The sequence below is a fragment of the Tachypleus tridentatus genome, chromosome 2, assembly GCF_004210375.1.
Source record: "Tachypleus tridentatus isolate NWPU-2018 chromosome 2, ASM421037v1, whole genome shotgun sequence".
In the NCBI taxonomy this organism is placed as follows: Eukaryota; Metazoa; Arthropoda; class Merostomata; order Xiphosura; family Limulidae; genus Tachypleus; species Tachypleus tridentatus.
In genome coordinates this window covers 115,456,391-115,479,252 of record NC_134826.1, presented here as the reverse complement: position 1 = coordinate 115,479,252, position 22,862 = coordinate 115,456,391, and the positions used below count along the sequence as shown (strand labels likewise).

The window sequence follows — 22,862 nt, the reverse complement described above, 5'->3', positions numbered from 1 at the left end:
CACTTCAACCTGTTTAAGAAGTATTTTGGGAGAGAAAAAAGCCTAATGGGTACAGGTATTTAAACAAAGATAGATGTTACATGTATGGCTGTCAAAGATGCAGTCTAAGAAGACGAGAAACAACTAGTTCTTAGACCACTAGGTGGAGATGAAACGTACAAAGATATCAACATCAGTGGAGAACTGAATGGAAAGCAGAAAAAAAGAGACCTACTGTGCCAGCACACAGATATCTACAAGGATAAACCAGAAAAAACAGACATCAGGCAACACAAAAATCGATACCACAGTCCGGGATCCAATCAAAGTGAAGCCCTATCAGATTCCTTACACAATGAGAGAGTTGCTAGAATAGGAAGCTGAGGCAATGTTGGAAGCTGAATTCATTGAGTCTTCCAATTCAGCCTACTTTTCACCAGTTATAATTCGGAAGAAGAGGGACAGATCAAACCATTTCTGCATAGGCTTCTGAAAGCTTTATAATGTTACGAAGTTCGACTCCAAACCTATGGGCAACCAAGAGGCTATCTTGGGAAAACTAGATGGGGCCAGATTGTTTTCAAAGACTGATCTCAGTAAAGGTTATTGGCAAACCCTTGATGAAGGCGGGATATAAAGAGAAGACAGCATTTGCGACACCAGGTGGATGTTACTTGTTTAAGCGAATGGCATATAAGTTTGTCAACTCAGCAGCAACATTCAACTACATGATAAGGAAGATGTTGCATAACAACACCAAAATCGAATATTATGTGTGTGATATTCTGATACACACTGCATAATGGAAAGATCATCTGAAGAGACATAAAGAGATGATCCAGTGAGTATGGGCAGCAGGCTTCACCATCAGACCATTCAAGTGCTACATTGGATATTCTGTGTTGGAAATAAATTAGGGGATCGATAGATAGCCATAGAAAAGGAAAATATAATCTGCATACAAGATACATCTGTTCTGACAACCCAGCAGGAAGTCAGTTTCTTCCTAGGGTTAGCAGAATATAACAGGAAGTTCATCCCAAACTATGCTGAAATTACTGCACCATTACATGACCTGACCAAGAAAGGCTTCTTTAAAAAGGAGAAGTGGGAACAATCATACCAGGTAGCATTCCAGAAAATAACATGTTAGAAAGTTTGCCAATCCTTAGAATGTCAGGCTTCAAGAAACCATTCATTGTTCAGGCTGACACTTCGGATATTGGAATTGGAGCAGTACTCTTCTTATAAGTACATGAAGACAGATTGTTTTTAGTAACATATATAAGTAAAAAGTTAAGTAGTGAGAAAAACTACTCTGAGATTGAACAAGAGTGTATGACCATCCTATTTGCCATTTAAAAGTTATAGTACCAAAGTAATTGAAACTGTGGACTTTTACAAAACGAATAGACGATATTTAAAGTTCGAGGAATAAAGAATTACGAGAAAAAGAGTGTAAGAGTGCGGTAACTCGTGCTACAATTGAAAGTAAGTTATACACATAATGCTAGTGTGATATAAACAGAGAAAGATAGTTCGATTCGTCAACTGAAATTCTAAAGCAATTGAATAGGCCTAAGTGGACTTTTGACAAGAGAAGTGTACTGTATAGTGTTTATGACATATCTATGATCTCTGTTGTGCAAAGATGTTGTAAATACATTTAACTAGTTCCAGATATATACATTAATTTGAAAACAAGTAGAAGTGATGTTAGTTGATTTTTGAATTTACTGCCAACAAATCTCAGAAAACTTTTAAAGACGAATCCTGTATATATATGCACACTTACTTTACTCCTACCCAAAAACTAAGTTGTTGACAAACGATATCGAAAGATTATCATGGCTGATATTCCACAGCTCTGAAGTGTTAAGAAATAGCAACAATACTAGAAGTGTTAATAATTTATCCATCCAACTTTCTAAGCTCTTGCTGTGATTACAAGCATGTGGAAGTTCGTAAATATTACAACAATTTACTCATATTCATAAATTGAACAGATTTCCTTGACGGGAGATTTTTAATACACCAGTATTTGCAGTAAAACTGTCATTCTTTTTGAATTTACTATTTGCTGGCTGATGTACTAATGATGAATTTATTATTTGTTGGGCAACTTGCTCTGCAGGACTAACGTCTGCTGAGATCGTATATAACCTACTTATTGAGACATGAATTAGTCACGCGTTAAAATATATTCTGAAATATTATGAATAAATCAATAAGAGTAAGTAAGCTATAACATTGTATCTTGATGAATGACTAAGTCGAAACGTCTGGTACATTAAATGTTTTATTTATTTTGAATTTGTTGTATTTATTTCGATAATGATTTTTGAGGGTATACTTAGACTCTGCACTTAAGAAATAAGCTAAATAATTGACAGGAATTCATGTTAGACTTTTGCTTGAAGTTAAGCTCAAAGCTACACAATGGGTTACATGTATTCTGCCCGCCAAGGGTATCGAAAAGCGCTCTCTAACGTTGGAAGTTCACAGATATACTGCTGTGCTTGTGGGGGAGGGGTTTCATGTTAGAAGTAGCACATCAATATTTATTTAGTATATGTTGAACTCAACTGGTGTTGGGTGTAGGTTAAATCAAACTTCTCGAAAGGAAAACCTTCAAATATAAAGTAAAAATTACTTATCTTATGAACTTTTGGGATCAATGGTTATCAGTCAGAGTAGAACAGAAAACAAAAGACCAAGGACACTATGCTATTTATTTCCTGATGCTACTCTTACACGCTGGCATTGTAGGCTTTATATAAGTTTTCTCAGTGTTGTATTTTCTTATAGCTAAGCCACATCGGACTATCTGCTGTGTCTACCAAAGGGAATCGCTCCCCTAAGTTTAGCTTTGTAAATCCGTAGACTTAACGTTGAACCAGCGGTGGACAAGTTTCGTCAGATGTTAAAGAGACAAATATTTTAAATATGAATAAAAATAATGCGTTAAACAAAGCGTTAGAAATTAAAGCTGTTAAATTTATCGCCACATATTTATGCCAATGTTTCATTTTTAATTTGTTCACACAACGTGAACTATTTTAATTTGTGTCACAGACGAAAGAAAGACGTGTTATCGTGATACACATATACAGACATAATCGGTAAGACATTAACATTTCTAAGTAATTTTCCTGATGCTAAAAAGAATGGTTAGGATATTTGTCATTTAATTAGCTCTTTTTTGAATTTCAAACAGAAGATTGTATTGGAAGAGTTTGAATAAATCCACAGGAACTTTTGTGAAATCAGTAACACGCAATCTTATTAGATAGCAAATTCGTTTTTTAATTACTATGGTTCTGTTTATCGTTCATTTGTTATTTCCGTCTGTCATTTAATTTATCTATGAAATTTTGGTTGCATTAAATCTTTAATCTATCTTCTATGTATTAATGTGTATTTGAGTAAATATATCTGTATATGAGGAAATTGATAACAGTTTCCCTATTGGTGACGTACAGATGCTATTAATATAGCAGAATAGTATGTAGGCTCACGATCACATGAGGTTGTATCCTCAAGACCTACTCTATGATTATATACCCTGCCAGAATATTTATTAAGAAAGAAAGAGAAAGAATAACGAGATAGTTATTGAAGACTATAGTTATTGCTCTTTGTCACTCGATAATGTTATTGATATTGAAACATATTGTTGGAACATTGTATTTTTTATTAGGTTTTTCTTTCTAATTCATTTTTCCGATTCCATTGTTATTTATTTATTTTGAATTTGTTATTTATATTGTTTTGAAATCCTGGCCAGGCACTTGTTTATTAACTGGGGTTTGGAAAGAATTGAATTTATTTTTACGTTTTGTTATTGTGAATAAATTATTGTTCTTGAACCCTGATTGTAGCGGCAGACTAATTATAGGCCGTTATAATCTTACCTACTACACCAGAGATTAGTGCGCTCAAGATCTCATCATCTGTCCCCCCTCAACAATTATGTACTCCACATTATTTTGTCGGATAAAGTAGCTCAAATGTTGACGTTTGATGATGTTGATTAGGTACATACACCCTAGTTAATCAGTTCAAATTATGGACGGCTATAAGCAGATAGTATTTATACAGCCTCTTAAAAAAAACTGAAATAATAAACCAACCATACAATCTTCCATAAAATCCATTTCTTGACGATTGCCTTGCATGAACAGGTGGTTAGGATGATCGAATCGCAATCTGAGGGCTTTTTTGAGCCATCATATCTCTGGCGAAGAGATTATCTTTTTCCTTTCAGACACCCATCTGAACTGGTGAAACTTAAGCTTGCTCTTTATTGGTCTGGCAGTACATCAATTAGACCCGAAAATTTTCACTATGTGATGCTGCACAATCTCTCTCCTGCCTCTATTGCTTTTCTTCCGGTTGTCTATGATAAGATTTGTCAGGAAAATGTTTTTCCTGAATCTTGGTGCAAAGTTATTTTTCTCCCCTTTGAAAAGGCTGGAAAGGGTCCAAAGATTTCTTCTAATACTCATTACTATAATTAGTTTTTTTCGTAAGGTCTTAGAGAGAATAGGGAATTCTTTGAATCGAACAACCACCTCTTATCCACGTAATCTGGTTTATTTCCACAGTGTTGTACCGTGGGCCATCTGATTTGTATCAAAACTTTGATCCAGGTAGTCTTCCTCAAGATAGAGTATATTGTTTCTGTCTGCTTTTATTTTGAAAAGGCTTACGACACTATATGAAGGTTTGACATTTTACACGCCTATCATTTATATGGGTTACATAGTCATTTGCTCATTTTTATTAATATCTTGACACATGGTTCTAAGTCAATGTGAGTTTGACCTTTTTCCCATCCTTTCACACAGGAACTTGGAATCTCTAAGGGTTGTGTCTTAAATGTCATTCTTTTGAGTATCAAGATCAACACACCCACAGTCATTATACACTAAGGGCTTTAGATTCAATCAGAATTTAGAAAACTTCTGTGGAATCTTTAAAAATAACTCTGATCTTTGATGAAAAACGTTTAACACACAAATCGTTCTATCTTCGAGGAATATTAACATTATAAATCATTTTGAAGTCAGATATTTTACTTCTAATTGTAAGATACTAGCTGAATCATGTTATTCATAATGATCTAAGTTAAAAAATGCAAGTGTCCTCTGATTACTGAAGTCCAGATGTTCATCTAAGAGCGCACTTGTTTTGTAGCTTATTAGAATATTTTATCACATTAACTATCCATTTTGGATTTTGTTTGACAGCGCCGAATGTGATGAAAATCTGACCAAAGAGAACGAAACTTTGTTTAAATGTTTAAACAGACTGTGCTAATCTTGCAGCTTTAGCTGTAGCTTTTAATTATATTATGTATCAAACATTTCGCAACAATATCGTTATTTTCATCTGTTTTTGCACCAGAATAAAGGTTTGGCTAAACTGAATAAAAAAAAAATTATCCTGACCCAACGTATAACATTTTAAATTTGAGAGGGATGAAATTTTGATTATATGTCATGACAAAGCATGAAAATACAGTATATAAATAATTCTCCATGGTCACACGATGCCTAAACAGTGGCAGATAAGGGTTATTTATACATCATAGTCTCAACTGACTATATAGGAATCTTATCAGATTCTTATTTGATTCTAGCTAGCAAAACGAGAAGAAAAACAAAATTAGAAAATTTCCTTCTAGGAATGGCTAACTTTTAGCTCATTCTCTTCTATATGTTTGTGTTACTTTTTATCACTTGGCTCCTTTGCTTCTTATTTCCGTACTGAACTCTGAACTATGATTTTATTTCTTGCAGATTGAGAGTCGAATAAAAGTGACAACAAGATATATCAAAGATCTCTTAAAAGACACCAGAACTAAATAAAAGAGGAAATATAACTTTAAAAACACGAAGCATTACAGGCCGATGATCAGGAATCAATGTTGTCGATGATATGTAATACAAACAAACCGTGATTTTCCTTTCGATCATCCTCATCATTTTAAATTCGCTGTTTCCGCTTTCTATTCCAATAACCAAGACTTGTTCAAAAGCCGTACTGGATTCTGATGGTTTGTTCAAATAATGCAATTTTGCATCATTGTCACTACGATAGTGGAAGGGCTACAAAAAGTTGAAAATATAGCCAGTTCTTGAATGATCAAATTTGAAACTATTACAAACCACACACTGATAAGTTTTCAAAAGAAAAAATAATGCCATCTGATGCTACAAAACGAAACTACGCTTACATTATAACTAAATTGTGTGTTCGTTTCCTTTTTAGAGTAAAGCCACATCGGGCTATCTGCTGAGCCCACCGAGGGGAATCGAACCGCTGATTTTAGCGTTGTAAATCCGTGGACTTACCGCTGTACTAGCGTGGGATAACTAAATTGTGATATTTTTAGTAGATATACTAAAGTCCCCAGTATTTGGACTAATAACATTAAAAATCGCGCATCATTACCCAACCAAAGCACAAATAGACCATTGTATAGCTTAGTATAGCAAATAAACATAAATATACTACAGAATTCTAAAATATTTGCAAATAAAATAGTCCATCGTGTACAATAATCATCGTATAGTACACCAAAACAACATTTTTTTGAAATAATTTATGAAAGTATATTGATATACTAAAAATTTTCATAAACTTTAAAACGATGTTTATTTGTTGTGAAAGGTGTCATAGTTGATCCTATAGACCAGAAGGTATTATATTGTGTATCTGATGTGATTGTTAATAAAATCAAATAAAAGGTTATCAAAAATCCTTTGACTTAGAAATGGTAATGATATCAAATTTACGAAAAACAAATGAAGGTCTAAGAAATAAATAGAAATATTAATTCTTTTATATTCTTATAAGACCATAAAATATACAGCAAATTTACACTATTAAGATACAGTGAATATCATCTGGAAAACATTTAAGCTTGCCACCATATTTTAATAAACAAATATCATATAGAGTACATTTCTGCTAAATATTGTACAGATAAGTATATACTATACATTTCATATACCTTTTTAATATTGAACCAATAAATGTACATCATGCAGAGTGTGTATCAAGATAAATAGACATCGTAAAATACATGCATGTGTTTTACACATGTATTTCGTACTAATAAATAAACATCACACAGTGCTTGTATCTGCAGAGCATTGTGCTAATAAGCAGACATTACGTAATGCGTTTTTCTGATGTGTACTGTATCAATAAATAGACATAACACAGTGCGTGGATATGTTAAGCATTGTGCTCATGAGAAAACATCATATAGTGCACGTATATGCTGAGCATTGTCCTGATAAATAAAAATCATACATTGCATATATATGATCAATATTATACCAATAAATATGCACGATACGTGCCTGTATCTGCTGGATATTGTACTGATGAATAGGTATGATGCAATTCGTGTGTATGCTGTAAATTGTATTGATAAATACATCATACTAAGTGTCTAGCTCCTGTGCATTGTATTGATAAATACATCATACTAAGTGTCTAGCTCCTGTGCATTGTATTGATAAATATACATATACTAAGTGTCTAGCTCCTGTGTATTGTATTGATAAATACATCATACTAAGTGTCTAGCTCCTGTGCATTGTATTGATAAATACATCATACTAAGTGTCTAGCTCCTGTGCATTGTATTGATAAATATACATGTACAGTACGTGTATCTACTGTGCATGTGTATAATGTGTACCTGCTGATCATTTTACTGATAAATAGAGATCATACAATGCGTGTATTTATTGAATATTGTACTTAAAATTCGACCTTACACAGTGAGTATATCTACTGAGCATAGCACTAAAATATATAAATCTTACAATATATGTATCTGCCTTGAACTAATATGCATATACTATTCAGTGTTTGCATCTTTAGAATATTGTACTGATAAATAAATATTAAATTATTCTTGTATCTATTGAAAGTTGTACTGATAAATAGACATCACGCAATGCGTAAATCTGCTAAACTTTACAATTTGAAACAGACATGAATCAGTGTGTAAACCTATTTGACGTTTTACTAATTGGAAAATATAGGTCATACAGTAGGCGTACGTGCTGAATAATAAGCTAATAAATAAAGATACTGTGCTTCTGTCTGCTATTATTCGTATCTGCTAAGTATTGAACTGATAAATACACATCATACAATACGATTATTTAATAAATAAACATCATACAATGCTTGTATTTGCTTAACATTGTACTGATAAATAAAAATTGTATAATATGTGTACGTGCTGATAATTATACTGATAAATATACATCATACAGTGAGTATATCTACTGAGTTTTATAATAATAAATAAAGATAACACAGTACGTGAATCTAATTAGCATCATACAAAGTGGCTAGAGAACATACTCGTACAGTACGTCATTCTAATTAGCATCATACACATCATATAGTGCATGTACTGATAATTGTGTTGATATATACAAATCAAACAGGGTTGTATCTATGTTTGTATCTGCTGAATATTTTACCGATAAGTAGATATCATACAATGCTTATATTTGCTGAGCATATTACTGATAAATAGAAATGATACAGTGTGTGTACATTCGAAATATTGTTCTGATAAAGATACACCATATAATTCGTGTATATGCTGAGTATTGTATTGATAAAAGATATCATATAGTACATGTAACTAATGAGAATGTACTAATAAACAAATATTATAGACTAAATACATCTGTTTAACACTGTATTTTTTAAAAATTACTTATAAATAATCTGCAGAATATGTTACTGACACTCAGACCTCTTATAATGCGTGTATATTATGGGTATTGTACAGATAGATAGATATCATATAATGCATGTATCTGGTAAGCATTGTAGTGATAAATAGACGTCAAAGAGTACGATTAGATACTTATTACTGTTCTGAGAAATATACACTATACAGTATGCGTGTATGTGCTGAGTATTGTACTAATAAATAGACATAAACCAGTGTGAGTACCTATTGAGACTTGTACTGATAAATACGAACACTGAACTGAAAATAAAACATCACACGGAACATGTATCTACTGAGTACTGTTCTAATAAAAATAGAACAGACAGTTGTACTAATAAATATACATCATATAGCGCTCGTATCTGCTGAACATTATACTAATAGACATAATTTTATACCTGCTAAGCATTTCACGGAAAATCATGGGCCATATAACATGTGCATCTACTGAGCATTGTATTGATAATTAGGCATTATAAATTAGTGGACCTGCTGAGCTTTTTACTAATAAAAATAGATCATACAATGCGTATATTTACTGAACATTATACTGAAAATAAGACACCATATAATGGATGTATCTACTGAGCATTGCACCGAAAGATATAGATCATATAGTCCGTGTATCTGCTGAGCGTTGTTCTGATAAATAAGACATTATACGGTGTTTGTATTTGTTGAACATTGTAATGATAACTATACATCAGACAGTGTCTATAACTAAAGACGTCGTACCGAAAAACGTACACCATATACACCCATGTGCAAATTAATTGAAACAAGACGGAAAATTACGATTTTTCAATTTTTGAGTTTTATTTCTGAGAATCCAAAATTGCTCACAAATTAATACATGATATGACCGCCTTTATTTTACAGAAGATCATTAATCCGTTTTGGCATCGTGTCCACGAATTGACTGCAATCTTTACTAATTTTTGGATCGTGGTACCACACCTCAATTATGGCCTCAATTAGCTTATCTTTCGTAGTACAGTCTTTTCTCGAAGTCTTCTTGACAAATCGCCCAAATATTTTCAATAGGATTTAAGTCCGGAGAGTTTCCAGGCCAGTCCAGCACCTTTATTCGCGTTGTAATTATAAAATTCTTCACAAGTTTCGGAGCCAGATCTTGCTGTAAAATGCCAGATCCATTTGGAAATCTCTTTTTCAATTCTGGAACGACTCTTTTCTGCAAAACTTCGATGTATTGTGGTCCTCGCATTATACTTTCTACGATATGTAAGCCTCCGACGCCATAGTAGCTGAAAAGCCCCAGACATCTTCTTCAAGAGATGCTTTACGAACTTAGTGATGTGATATTCTCGAAGTTTCTTACCTGAAGATCTGCAAACATGCAGAATTCTTTGACCCTGTACGAAGAAATGAGTCACTGAATTCCTCCATTGTTCTTGCGTCCAGTTCTTGTATTTCAGACCCCATTGTTACCGTTTTTTTTCATTGAGTTGGTAAGAAGTTGTTTTTTGACTGGTCTCCTCGCCCTTCTAACGCAATTTCGAATGACGTAATATTCCTAAAAATTTTGTCATATATCCCAAAAATAGATCGACCGTACTGCAAAACACAGCTAATGACGCCGTTTGTGTGAAAAAAATGACTATTAAAGGAAATCAGCAGGTCCAGCGAGCCTACACTGGCCCCCATGCTGAAAATATTGTAAAATGACCATTTGTTTCAATTAATTTGCACAAGGGTGTAGTGTGTATTTCTACTGAGCATTGTTATCATAAATAGCCATCATACCGTGTGTGTATCTGTTGATCATTATGCTGATAGACATAATAAATCCCGTGTATCTGATTAAGGTACTACTGATAAATATAGATCATACAATGCGAGTATGTGGTGAGCATTGTACCAGTAAATAGACATTAAACAGGGTTTGCATCTATTGAGAATTATGTTGATAAATCAATCACATGGAATCCATGTATCTGTTGAGCATTGTACTGATAAATCGACATAATAATGCACAACTATGTGTTGATCATTATAATGATAAGTATCACAAGCAGAATAGATCTCTGCCCAGTTCTCCCCTCACCTAAATAAAAACAACTACTATGATACAGTGGAACTGTCGAGGTTTTCATTCTAAATTAGATAACATTAAGACCTTGATTGCTTTCTTTAACTCTACATGTCTTTCCTTGCAAGAAACATTCCTTTGGCCTATTGGTACTGTCACTTTTTAGCAGTTTTCCTTGTATAGCCAGCCTCAAATGGCCAAGTGGTTTGGACGATCGATTTGCAATCTGAGAGTTTCGGGTTTGAAATCCCGTCCCATCAATCATGTTCGTCTTTTCAGCCATGGGAGCTTTATAATGTTACGGTCAATTCCACTATTCTTTGCTAAAAGAGTAGCCCAAGAGTATGCAGTGGGTAGTGATGAAAATCTGCCTTTCCACTCGTCTTACATTGCTGAATTAAAAAACGGCTAGTGCAGTTAGCCCTAGTGTAAATTTGTTGTAACAGAGAAAAGTAATTCGTCTTGTTATTTGGATTCTTGAGTAACTGAATAAGCCTATGTGGGATTGTTATCAAGAATTATATAGTTTTAGAAGCAACTTCGATATGCTATAGTGCAAAAAAATGTTTGTGCATACATTTGACTTGTTTTTAATATTTAACATATTATTTCACAACAAATGGATTGTATGCATTCTCTCTATTGTTGAAATTTATTGCGAACAAGTTATAGACACACACCTACAGTAAATAATTCAACCCTATAAAACCTGACATATTGATAAGTATACATTAAATAATGTGTGTATCTGCTGATCATCGTTTTGATAAATAGACATCACACTGTATCTATGTGCTGAACATTATACTAATAAATAGACATGATGCATTATGTGTATCTTATGTACATTGGAGGATTTTATCGCTTTTGAATTGAGAACAAAAATGTTTCAGTAGCTTATAGTAATCCAAAGAAACTATGATCTCTTCGTAATTTTGTGTGTATAGTGATTATAAAGAAAAACTACTTGTCCTATAAGAAATACTATTAACTTAAAGATACTTTGAGAATCGTAAGTTTTATTGAGAATACTTTTAGATATGGTTTGTTTTTATTTGTTTTTATTTTTTGTTTTTTCTCTGGCAGACTTTTGGAAGGATTAATAAACATTGTACAAATTAGTTATAAGTTCTTTTAGAACAAGGATTTTATAAGCTATAATAATTTTAAATGCAGGGTTTTGTATTTAATTTGTAATTTTTCCATTATTTTATTTGGTACTTTATTTGTGGCTTGTGGTAATATTTTGATTTTATTATGTTCTAAAACCCTGAAATAGCAAAAAAACTGAATTTTTTTTAAAAGGTGGAAACGAATGAAACATGTAATATTGTTTCAAATTTATAAACTTTTCACCATGTTACTTAACGGAAACTTTATCTTACATAGTATTGAAATTCCTGTGGTAACTGTTTAACGTTTTCAAAGTGCACCTAAAAATTTATGTAAAAACTAGAGATTGCTTACAAGAAAGTGTAAACAGTGAAGTATGTTGTTTTAATTAGTTTTTAAATTCATATTTCAGAAATAAGATTATTTTGTTCCTGTAATTATGGTATTCTATTTTAAGCATTAAAAAGTTCATCATCAACGAATCATAAAAATCACTTCACCACACTTATTGATTAATGACGTAATAACAAATATTACAATGACTTATCAAGTACTTTAGTCACTCTTGTATAGCAAATACGAATGTGATACCGTTAAAAAGAAGGTTTTTCTGACAGTATAAACATGTTTCTATCATGATAAAAAAGTTTCTTATAACTCATTTAAATACTTCAACATTTTACCAAGAAAAACATATTTTACTCTGTAAAGTAAGATAGAGGTTTTGAATGAAGGTACATTATTGCCCTTTTCTGTTTACGGGGTTTTAAAATTAAAAACAAATTACGTTTATACAAAATACGACATACAGTATGGAACGGTACTTCGTCAAGCTGAAAGATGTGAAGTCATTCTACAAAAAAAAAGTACTATTCCTTAATAAGTACCCATAACTTAAGTTGCAAGTAACTCTCTACGGTACTTTAAAGAATGGAATCTGCCGCTTTGCAATCTAGAGGGTCAAGATGCAAATCTTAAAATTATCAACCAGTTGTTTCACATAAGATATTTTGGACATTTTAATTCATTTTGTAATGAAATCTGTAATTTGTTATTGTTCTGTAAACTTTTCAACTTAACTGTACATTTAAACTTCTTAACCTTATGGAATTTCTAATTGGTTTTCTTCCCCATGTTGTTAAGCAAACTAATTAGGTTTGATCATTTCTCTTATCCTTTATTTTTTCTAATCCCCATACCATAACACATGCTGGCCTTTCCAGTCTTGGAAACATTATAATGTGATAGCTATTCCCACTCTTAGTTGATAAAAGAATAGCCTAAAATTGGCAGTGAGTGGTGTTGATTAAATGCCTTCTATATATTATTTTACTGCTAAATTAGGGACAGCTGGCTCTGATAGCCCTCATAGAGCTTTGCACGAAATTCAAAACAAACTAAACATTTTTTTTAAGAACAGTCTTTCTTGAATTATAAACAGTTTATTTTTAAATATCCTTTAAATCTCTCCCACATCAACTTTTATTTCATTATTTCAATTTCATAACAACAAATCTAGTATTATGGCCTCCAAATGTCTTTCTGAAAAATAGAAACTAAAAATTCCTTTCTTGATTTTATCCACAAATGCAGTAAACATTAAACATGATTATTCAATAGTTACTTTCACCAAATATTACTTTTTCGAACTTGTATTATTATTGGTGGTTAATAATAAATCAGAACGGTATCCTTCTGCGTTTTGTTACAGAAAACTATTCTGAATCACTTCAAGAATTCTCTCTTCCTCACTCTTTGGTTCAATACAATCTTATATGCAGTTCAATGGCTTTCAACATTGCTATATGAATGAATTAAGCATAATACTGTATACATGAAATAAGGATAATGAGACGTATGTTTTGTAACACAGGTAGTTAGGATAATTATGTGTCAATCCCAGGCAGTAGGAGAAGAAAGAACAGAGATGAAAATTTTTTCTTAGTGCTGGCACCAAAGATGATAACGTCATAGTTCTGCAAAGTGAAATCAGAAGACGCATTGCTAGGCTACCCTGACAGGTGAATATCTTGAAAGAGTGTTATTATTTCCATTAAGTGGAACTACTGGCAATTTGCTAGGTCGTCATGATGATCTTATCATAGAGTATCTTAGTGTGTCTCAATGTGTGATTGTGTCATCAGTGTTTAAATTTAACTACATTATTAAAGTTACAAGTAAGGCTATTATTTTAATGAAACAATACTATGATACTGTTACACACGTCAATTTTTCTCAAACAAATTATTCATTATTTGAACAATGTAGATATTATAATCAATAATTTGCTTTACATACTTTTACAATTATACAATAAGATATACACAAAACTTCTCTAATTCATTAGTTATAAGGTTTTTGCTTTTACATACAACGTGCATGGCGTACTTTTGATGTTTTTAGAGCTGGACACTTTCACTATCGTATTTAATGAGCTGATATAAGCAGAAAAATCTGGTATTTTAATGTTATCAACTTTACAGTTTTTTTCTTACATACGTTTACAAGGACGAAATGTGTTATTCAGGATAGTGTTTGTATAAGTAGAGAAAGATAAACTTGTAATAGGATGTCTTAAATTGTCACCAATGTGTATATTTAATCATGTGTCCCCAGTTACAAGTAAAACCGTTATTTTAATGAAAATCTTACTTGTTTACTAGTTTGGCTATTCAAGTACCAATATAACTATGATTTTTATTGTTCTTGACAAAATATGCCATCTTACAATATATTCTTTCACTCGTATATGTTTTTACAAAGGCGAATGGTGTTGCTATTCTTCCATGGGACTAATTAAAGGTATCAACTTGTCTTATCTTATATTCATATTTTTTTCTAGAAGGATAATGTTTCCTAGGTGCTATAGGTGGATGATGCTCTTAAGGATAATATTATCATAGTTTGTAGGATCACTGATTAATCAATATTATTTATCTTATTTGCCTAGCATACTTTATACAATTACCCGTTGCTCTATGTATAAAATACTTCACCTATTCATTAGTTTTAAGGTTTTATCTTCTGTATTTAACATCCATAACATATGTTTTGCTGTTTCTAGAACTGGATAGTGTTATTATCACATTTAATGTACTGATATAAGTAAAACAATTAGTTATTTTAATTGTATTGGTTTTATAGCTTTTACTTACACGTGTATTAACCAGGTTGACTGAATTACTAAGATTTTATAGAAGAATCATGTTGCTAAATGGATGCTTATTCAAATCTTCAAATAGCATGCAATAATTTAAAATATAACCTTACAGTTTCACTTGTTTGGCTTTGTGAATGAAACATACTAGTCCTCTACTCATATAACTATGAATTTTATTATTCTTTGCAAATTATTTCTTTTCACATATGTTACTTTATCTATGTTTTTGTGAATTAGCACACATTTAACGCAGTGAATAATTTTCTATTCTATACCTGATTTGCATAACATACGCCTTACAGTTATCATCCTAAAAGGAACGCTTATTTAAATATCATGCAATGATTTAACATAAAAACTTACAGTTTCACTGTTTTTGGTTCTTGGATTAAATATACTATTCCTTTACCCATATGTTTATGATTTTTATTGTTCTTGGGAAAATATTTCACTTTCTACGAATCGCTTTATAATTGTTCAAATTACATGTGTTTTACAAAGACTGACAGGGCCTTTTATGGTTAGACAAAATTATTATTATAAGATATCATTAAGGATAATATTACTTTGTTTGTTTTTAATTTTACTACAAGGCTACACGAGGGTTGTCTGTGTTAACTATCCCAAACTTAGCAGTGAAAGACTAGAGGGAAGGCAGTTAGTTATCACTACCCACCGCCTACTCTTGGGTTACTATTTTGCCATCGAATAGTACGATTTACCACCACATTTAATGCGTACACGGCTAAAAGGACGAGCATATTTGGTGTGAAGTGGATTCGAACCTGCGCTCCTCAGATTGCGAGGCGAGTGCCCTAAATGTCTGATCTAGTTGGGCGTAGTGTCACTTCAGGTTGACAGTGTAATTAAGGACAGCATTTGCATGATTTTGTAGGATTTTTACAGTTTTGCTGTTTCGTGTTTATAAGGAAAAACTATTATAATACTCTTACATATACCATTTGTTACCATAAATATACTGTATTATTTGAATGAGGCAAATAATATGTCCAATAATTTATTCTCTTAGGACAACTTCCATTGTTATGGCGGCGTAACAAGGTACCTCTGGTTCCACCTTGTGGAATTATGATGTTTCGTCTATGCAACGTGGTACTATGACATCGTCATTTCTATCCGTGCCCTCTCTATTGCCAGGGACACACATGTGTCGCTCTGACGGCGTGCCGCTCAACGAGCTTTTTAACCATTGATGTGCTTAACACAACAAAATGTAATTCTAGGGTAGTCAAACGTATATTTTCGTCAATAACGCAGTTTACTGAAATTAGTTTTAAAAACATCAGTTAAAATTTAGCTTGTTGAATGCTTATACAATCGTAAATTAATTATAAGAAAGTGTTACTTAATATTCATATGATGTAAAAGACACAATAAAAACCCACTCGTTTAAAAAATCTGAACTCTTCTATTTTTATAATAATAGTGAACAAAAACTTAAAGGATGTAGTAATTTCTCAACTGTAAGCTGAAAACTTTGGATATTTCTGTTTTTTAACACTAGATTTGTAATTTGACAATACGTTTTCATTAAAATACATTTTAATTACTGAGTCTTGGAACAACTGTCTTTTCATGTAACTCTAATTACTAGAAAATTATTGTTTGTTTTGGAATTTCGCACAAAGCTACTCGAGGGCTATCTGTGCTAGCCGTCCCTAATTTAGCAGTGTAAGACCAGAGAGAAGACAGCTAGTCATCACCACCCACCGCCAACTTGTGGGCTACTCTTTTTCCAACGAATAGTGGGATTGACCGTCACATTATACACCCCCACGGCTGGGAGGGCGAGCATGTTTGGCACGACTCGGGCGCGTACCCGCGACCCTCAGATTACGAAGCGCACGCCTTAACGCGCTAGGCCAACTAGAAAATGAACATTTAGTTATGTCTTTCCAACATCATTATCTGCTGCTTTATGGGTTGTCCCTTTCATCCAAAATGATATTTTAAGTGTGCCACTGTTTAGCTTGCTCTTGTTAACATATAGCAAGGTTGTTTTTTACTTAAACTCTTGTATATTGGAAAGCCAAACTTAATTAGTGCATAGATTTAAGCAAAGCCAATTAGAATTAAGTGTGGCTTTTACAACTTACCCAAAACAAAATTATTAAAAACAAAAAAAGAAAACTTCGATGAATTATTTTTTATCTTTAAAAGATGCTGGTCCTATTTAATGCATATACTTCATGTTAAAAATCTCATACACACTTTCTGAAGCTTTCTGTAAACTAATTTGCTCAATACCGTTTCTTTGAACTTGATTCCCGATCGAACACCGAACACATCACTGTAGAATCACTAAGAGAAGCTGCTTGCTAAGTCTGTTGTTAACTTTTTAGTTATCGATTACATTTTTTGTTAAATTTGGAAGAGAGAAGTAGGAACAATGAGAGAACTTTTATTGTAAAAATAATATTAAACAAAAGTAGTAATTAAAAAGCTCTAGTAGGCCAGGGCCAGATTAAGATCTTTAAAGACCCAAGCACTGAAAAGATTATGGTGCCCTACGTATATCTAATTTAAATTAAAAGCAATACTAAACCGTAAAATAACTTTTTGATATACTTATATCAACGTTTGAAAAATCATTTTGTTTTAGCAATACTGTATTGTCATTATACAAAAGACTGTTTAGCGTAGGTAGTATTAATTAATTATTTTTCTAGTTATTATTTCACAATTGCTAATTTTTTCATAATAGGAAAGTTAAAAGTAGATGATTATTGGAAGTTGCGTTTACGATTCATTGATGTTGAAACTATCGAACGTCGCGTGAAATTTATTGATGTCCAGTACATAAAGATTTCTAGAAGACAAGCGAACAGTTAAATGCCAAATGCAAAGTAGGATGAGATTAGCGGGAACAGCAGAGAAACAGAGTATATGAAAAATTAAAGTCATAGGAAGTAGAAGTTCGGCCAAGGAAAGTTAAACGTGAACTTAACTGCCGTAGGTGTGAAAGGTCTAACTATTAATATGTTAGAAGAAATTTAACGGCCTAAAATGAGATAAGTAGTACAGTTTATTTTAGCAAAGTGAATTCTTAAGTTATTGAACTAGTCTGAGTGCACTTTAACATAATGAAAAGATATTTGAAGTTCGAGGAAAGAATGATTATTGGAAGAGCAGTATACAGCTATGGGAACTCATTAAACATTTTAAGAGAATTCTACATGGAATACTAGTGCGAAAGAAATATAGAAAAATATTTCGGCCAATAAAATTAAATTCTAAATCAAATGAATGGGCCTAAATGGACAACAAGAAGAGAAGTATGTATATAGTGCTTATTATATGTCTGTCATCTCCACACGGTAAAAAGATATGAAAAGTTACTGTGAAATGTTAATGCAATTAGGAATAATGATATATATATATTCCATTAATAAACATCTATAGTCACAAAATATCTGTGGTTATCATGCCCAGTTTTATGTAAAGTAAGGTAATAGGACTTTATTTGTGTCAACCAACTTTTCACGTTCAATGATTTTTAATCCTGGTGTCAGCTGCCTCAGCATGACCATTGCTTCTTTATCCGGCGATAATTTCGTGCTATGCTGTCCCATTCACACATTAAAAATATGGAAACTTTGTATAACCTGATTGTTCATCCAACAACATTCAAAGGACTTTTAAGTATCAATAAAGTAGTTAAGGATGTTCTTTGCATTTGAACTTATTAAAAAGAAGTTCGAGATTTTCGTACGTTTTCATCAAGTTAATTAAATGAGCGATGGAACAGATGATGTTTGTATGCTACCATTGTGAAGAAAAACACATTTTAAATTTCTTTTGGAGGAATTAACGAGCAATCCACATACACTTGGTTCATAGACTACATCTCATAACAGTGATATTAATTCAACAATATTGTTGCATGAACCAGTGAACCTTCTTCTTAAAAATATTGTCAAAATTCTTTCCCATTTTTTGTACCAGTAAACTGATAATAGAGAAAGTAAACACTTCGCTCAAATCTGCACCTCAAAATCTCTGAAGAATATTCTGGAAGGCACAAATCTATCATCAAATCATTAAGTTATTCTTGTGCGAAAAGTTGTGGTTCACCAGACGTTTTTAAAATTGACAACAATCCCTATCATTATTTCTATTGACATCACATCAAGTTGTCAAGAGTCTCGAGTGGAGTAGTTACAGATCCATCAGGTGCATGAGTGACAAGTCTAATAGCAGATTGAAGGCTCGAATAAAAAATTTCCTTTTTATTTCAAGTGTTGTAGCCTTGTACATTACATGGACAAAAATAGCAGTCATCTCTATGGTTTTTAGGCTCACACAAGACCATTGGAATTTTGAAAAGCAAATAATTTTTCTAAACTTTTAGTCCGTTGTCACAGCTCTTCTACGCAAATGGTAAAATTTTATGTAAAGCCCATGATTTGTCTTGGTCCCCATGTTTTATTCTGTAATATCCTTTTTGATGAATTCTACAATGTTTCTTCCTTAGTTATATTTAGCATAAGTATAACAGAGTATGTTTGGGTCATTTACACAAGATTTTATTGCCATAGGAACAAATAAATAATATTGGAAAGGAAACAATAATGTCAAAGTACACGTACAAACAAATACTATTTAGAAGTCACACGTCATACAGTCTGTTAACCGTTTAAATACAATCGGTGTGTTTCTCGTAGGGTCTAGAACGATCGATATGATTCAGACATCGCGATTTGTCTAGAAAAATCTAAATCCAATTGTAGTTAACATTTTAACCATAATAAAATGTAACTCGATTTCAGAGAAATTCTTCACTTATGTAAAAGTACATATGACATCGTCACAAAATCAATGATAAATCTACGGTATGTGTTATGAAGAAAAATGTGTATTATTTTTGAATTTAGCGTACAGGAATTGGTGTAAAACATGTAAACATTTCAATACGATAAACCCATAAAAGTATAAAATTAATAACATCTATGAAGAACATCATAGTTCGTGAAAAACGTCAAAAACTGTAACATGTTTCAGTAGGTCTTCATTATTGTTCTTTAAAGAGATTTTTTATTCACTGGATATAGTAACTATTTCTTGATTATGTAATTAATCAAAACCATCATCATGTTATTTTGTTTCTTATTTAGTTTTTAATACAGAAGCTTACGGTTCAATTACCTCCGCCTCTCACAGGTACAAGACGCTTAATAAGCAACAGGATGTAAATTACATAACATAAATATGAGTTTTTAAGTTATAAGCCTAAGAAGTAATTACTTTGTTACAATTAGTGATATCAAAGTACATTGGTGGGAACATAAATAGTGCAAAATTTGTTTTGTAGATTAACTAATAAAATAAAGTTTCCATGGAACTAGCGAAAAAGGAAGTAAAAAAACCTTAAAATCACAATAAATTTTCACAGTCATACAAGTACACAAGTGTTTTATGTTTTCCTTCTTTTCAAAGTAGATTTTGTAAAAAAATAAAAACATAATATTACGATGAGATTTTAAATTATTGGTATGGAATTTTCCGTTTAAAAAGTATGTCGGCTATTTAAAATTTTATTTGAAAGCGTTTTCTACTTTTATTCTGATTATATTTCGTTAACAGATTGATTGGTTCTTGAAGTCAAACTACATTTTTAACCCTGAAATTAACAGCTTATGTATATACCGTTCACAATTGTTAGCACCCCAGATAAAAGTTTGTGTTTATATCGTTCAGTGGTGTTAGAAAGCCCACCGTTAGTACAGCGGTATATCTGGGAATTTATAACTTTAAAATAAGGGGTTCGATTCCTATCGGTGGGCTGAGCAGCTAGCCCTCTGTGGCTTTACTATAAGAAAACACACGTTGTTAGCAATGCGAATTAACAATTTGTGTTTCTCTCGTTTGCTGCTCTTAGCACCCTTATATTGCATTAAATTCATTATGTTTTTATGATTTTGCTTAGTCAAGCATTCAATGTAAAGAACTGACAGCTAAAGATTTGGTGATGTTACTTACAGTGAGGTCTAGCAGTAAGCAGTAAGGTTAAATAGAACGTATATGTTTTTGTATTCATTTTTTTATGTAACTCATATGTCCATAAGCATCACGTAATCAACAAAGCCATGGATACACAAGCAGTGTAGTACATAAATAATTTATAAAAAATTATTCAATAATATACCAATAGAGTCTGGGATCTCTTCGTAATTCAAGAGGTAAACTAGGATTTAGAAGGGAAGTTTAAACTCAAACATCTTCTCTAATTTTATCTTATTCATATTTTCAAAATTATTTTTTAGATTAAAAGTAAATGTAAACTATTTAGCACTGAATCTTCAAATGACACTCTTTTTACTTATTTGAATGTAAACGAGCATAAATTTAGTGATTATTATTTACGTTTAGATGCTATACGCCGTCAATCACACATTAAGTTTCTTATGTGTAAAAGTGCATGTGGTTAACTTCTCCTTTTAAAATGTTGTGTTATTCTGAAACTCATACAACTTTAATCTAACGGATTCGAATCCCCGTCACACCAAACATGCTCGTCCTTTCAGCCACGAGGGCGTTATAATATGACGATCAATCCACTATTCGTTGGTAAAAGAGTAGTCCAAGAGTTGGTAGTGGGTGGTGATGACTAGCTGCCTTTCCTCTAGTCTTACACTGTTAAATTAGGAACGGCTAGCACAGATAGCCCTCGTTTAGCTTTGCGCGAAATTCAAAACAAACCAAACCAAGACAACTTTAATCTACTTGATACCTCTAGCGTGTTTAAAAACACATTGAATCTACAATTTGACCAGAAACTGAAAAGTAATGTTCTTTAGCTTTTCAAGCCAAAATACACAATTTAGTACAATTCTCATCAAAAGTATCTAATTAATTTAAGAGCTGACTTTTTTCCAAATATTTTGTTTTTAATTTTTCCAAGAAAAGAAAATAAGTAAATGTGGAGAACTTTCTAAAATGTAATGCAAATTCTTTTTTTATAGCCTTTTTAATCATTTGTAAGATTAATACTCTGGAAAATCTAGAAAACCACTCCTGATCGCCTTGTGAGCTCTTAAAATATTAACAAGAATATGACACTAATGCAAAATAGTATTGATTAATTCTTCTGACCTGATTCAGGAAAATTAAAACTACCAAGGGTTTCTCAAAATATTTCTGTAAATGAATTATAGGAGAAGATTTATATATAAACAGATACCTTCAACAAGAATACGATGACATAAATATACTGCACAAAGCAATTAAAAGATAATATCAATTTCTAATATTATCGGAAGAACGTAAGCCAACCAGTCATAGCAAGTTGTTAGGATTTGCAAAAAGCGTCTCAAAGTGCTGTTAATAGAATCTGAAATGCTTGAATATTCAACATTTTTGTAAAAAATGATAAAGAATAGGAACTTAGATAATATGGTAAACATATCAAATTATCGTTACAATATTTGTATAACGTCCTTACATTATGCAGTACAAAAATACATACATACCAGATTTGGCAAATAATAAAGACTAGGTACTTCGAAAAATTTATATGTATATATATATATATATATATAATTACAAACATTATATGGAAATATAAATCAAGTTTTTAGTTGACAAATACAGGATATATTTTGCCTCGGGAGCGGTTTAACTAACTGTCTTGATAACTTCGATGAGGACTATCAGCCTGTCCTAACCTTCTCCTAATGTCATATCGGAGGATAGATTGTGAGAAAGTCATAGCCACACTACATAGAGCATCTCGTTAGAATGTCGTTTGGCTATGTCAC

At 32.1% G+C, this 22,862-nt stretch overlaps 1 long non-coding RNA gene across 2 annotated transcripts in view; it reads left to right on the top strand.

Moving 5' to 3' along the window:
• The window catches only part of LOC143244894 (uncharacterized), a 92,317-nt gene extending 75,833 nt beyond the window's left edge, over window positions 1–16,484 (top strand). Inside the window, exons 2-3 of one of the 2 annotated variants that reach the window (XR_013025375.1) lie at window positions 13,798–13,945; window positions 16,115–16,484. This is a non-coding gene — a long non-coding RNA (uncharacterized LOC143244894). The remainder of the gene's footprint in view (window positions 1–13,797; window positions 13,946–16,114) is intronic. The other variant, XR_013025376.1, reaches the window with a different exon arrangement.
• The last annotated feature ends 6,378 nt before the right edge of the window (window positions 16,485–22,862 follow it).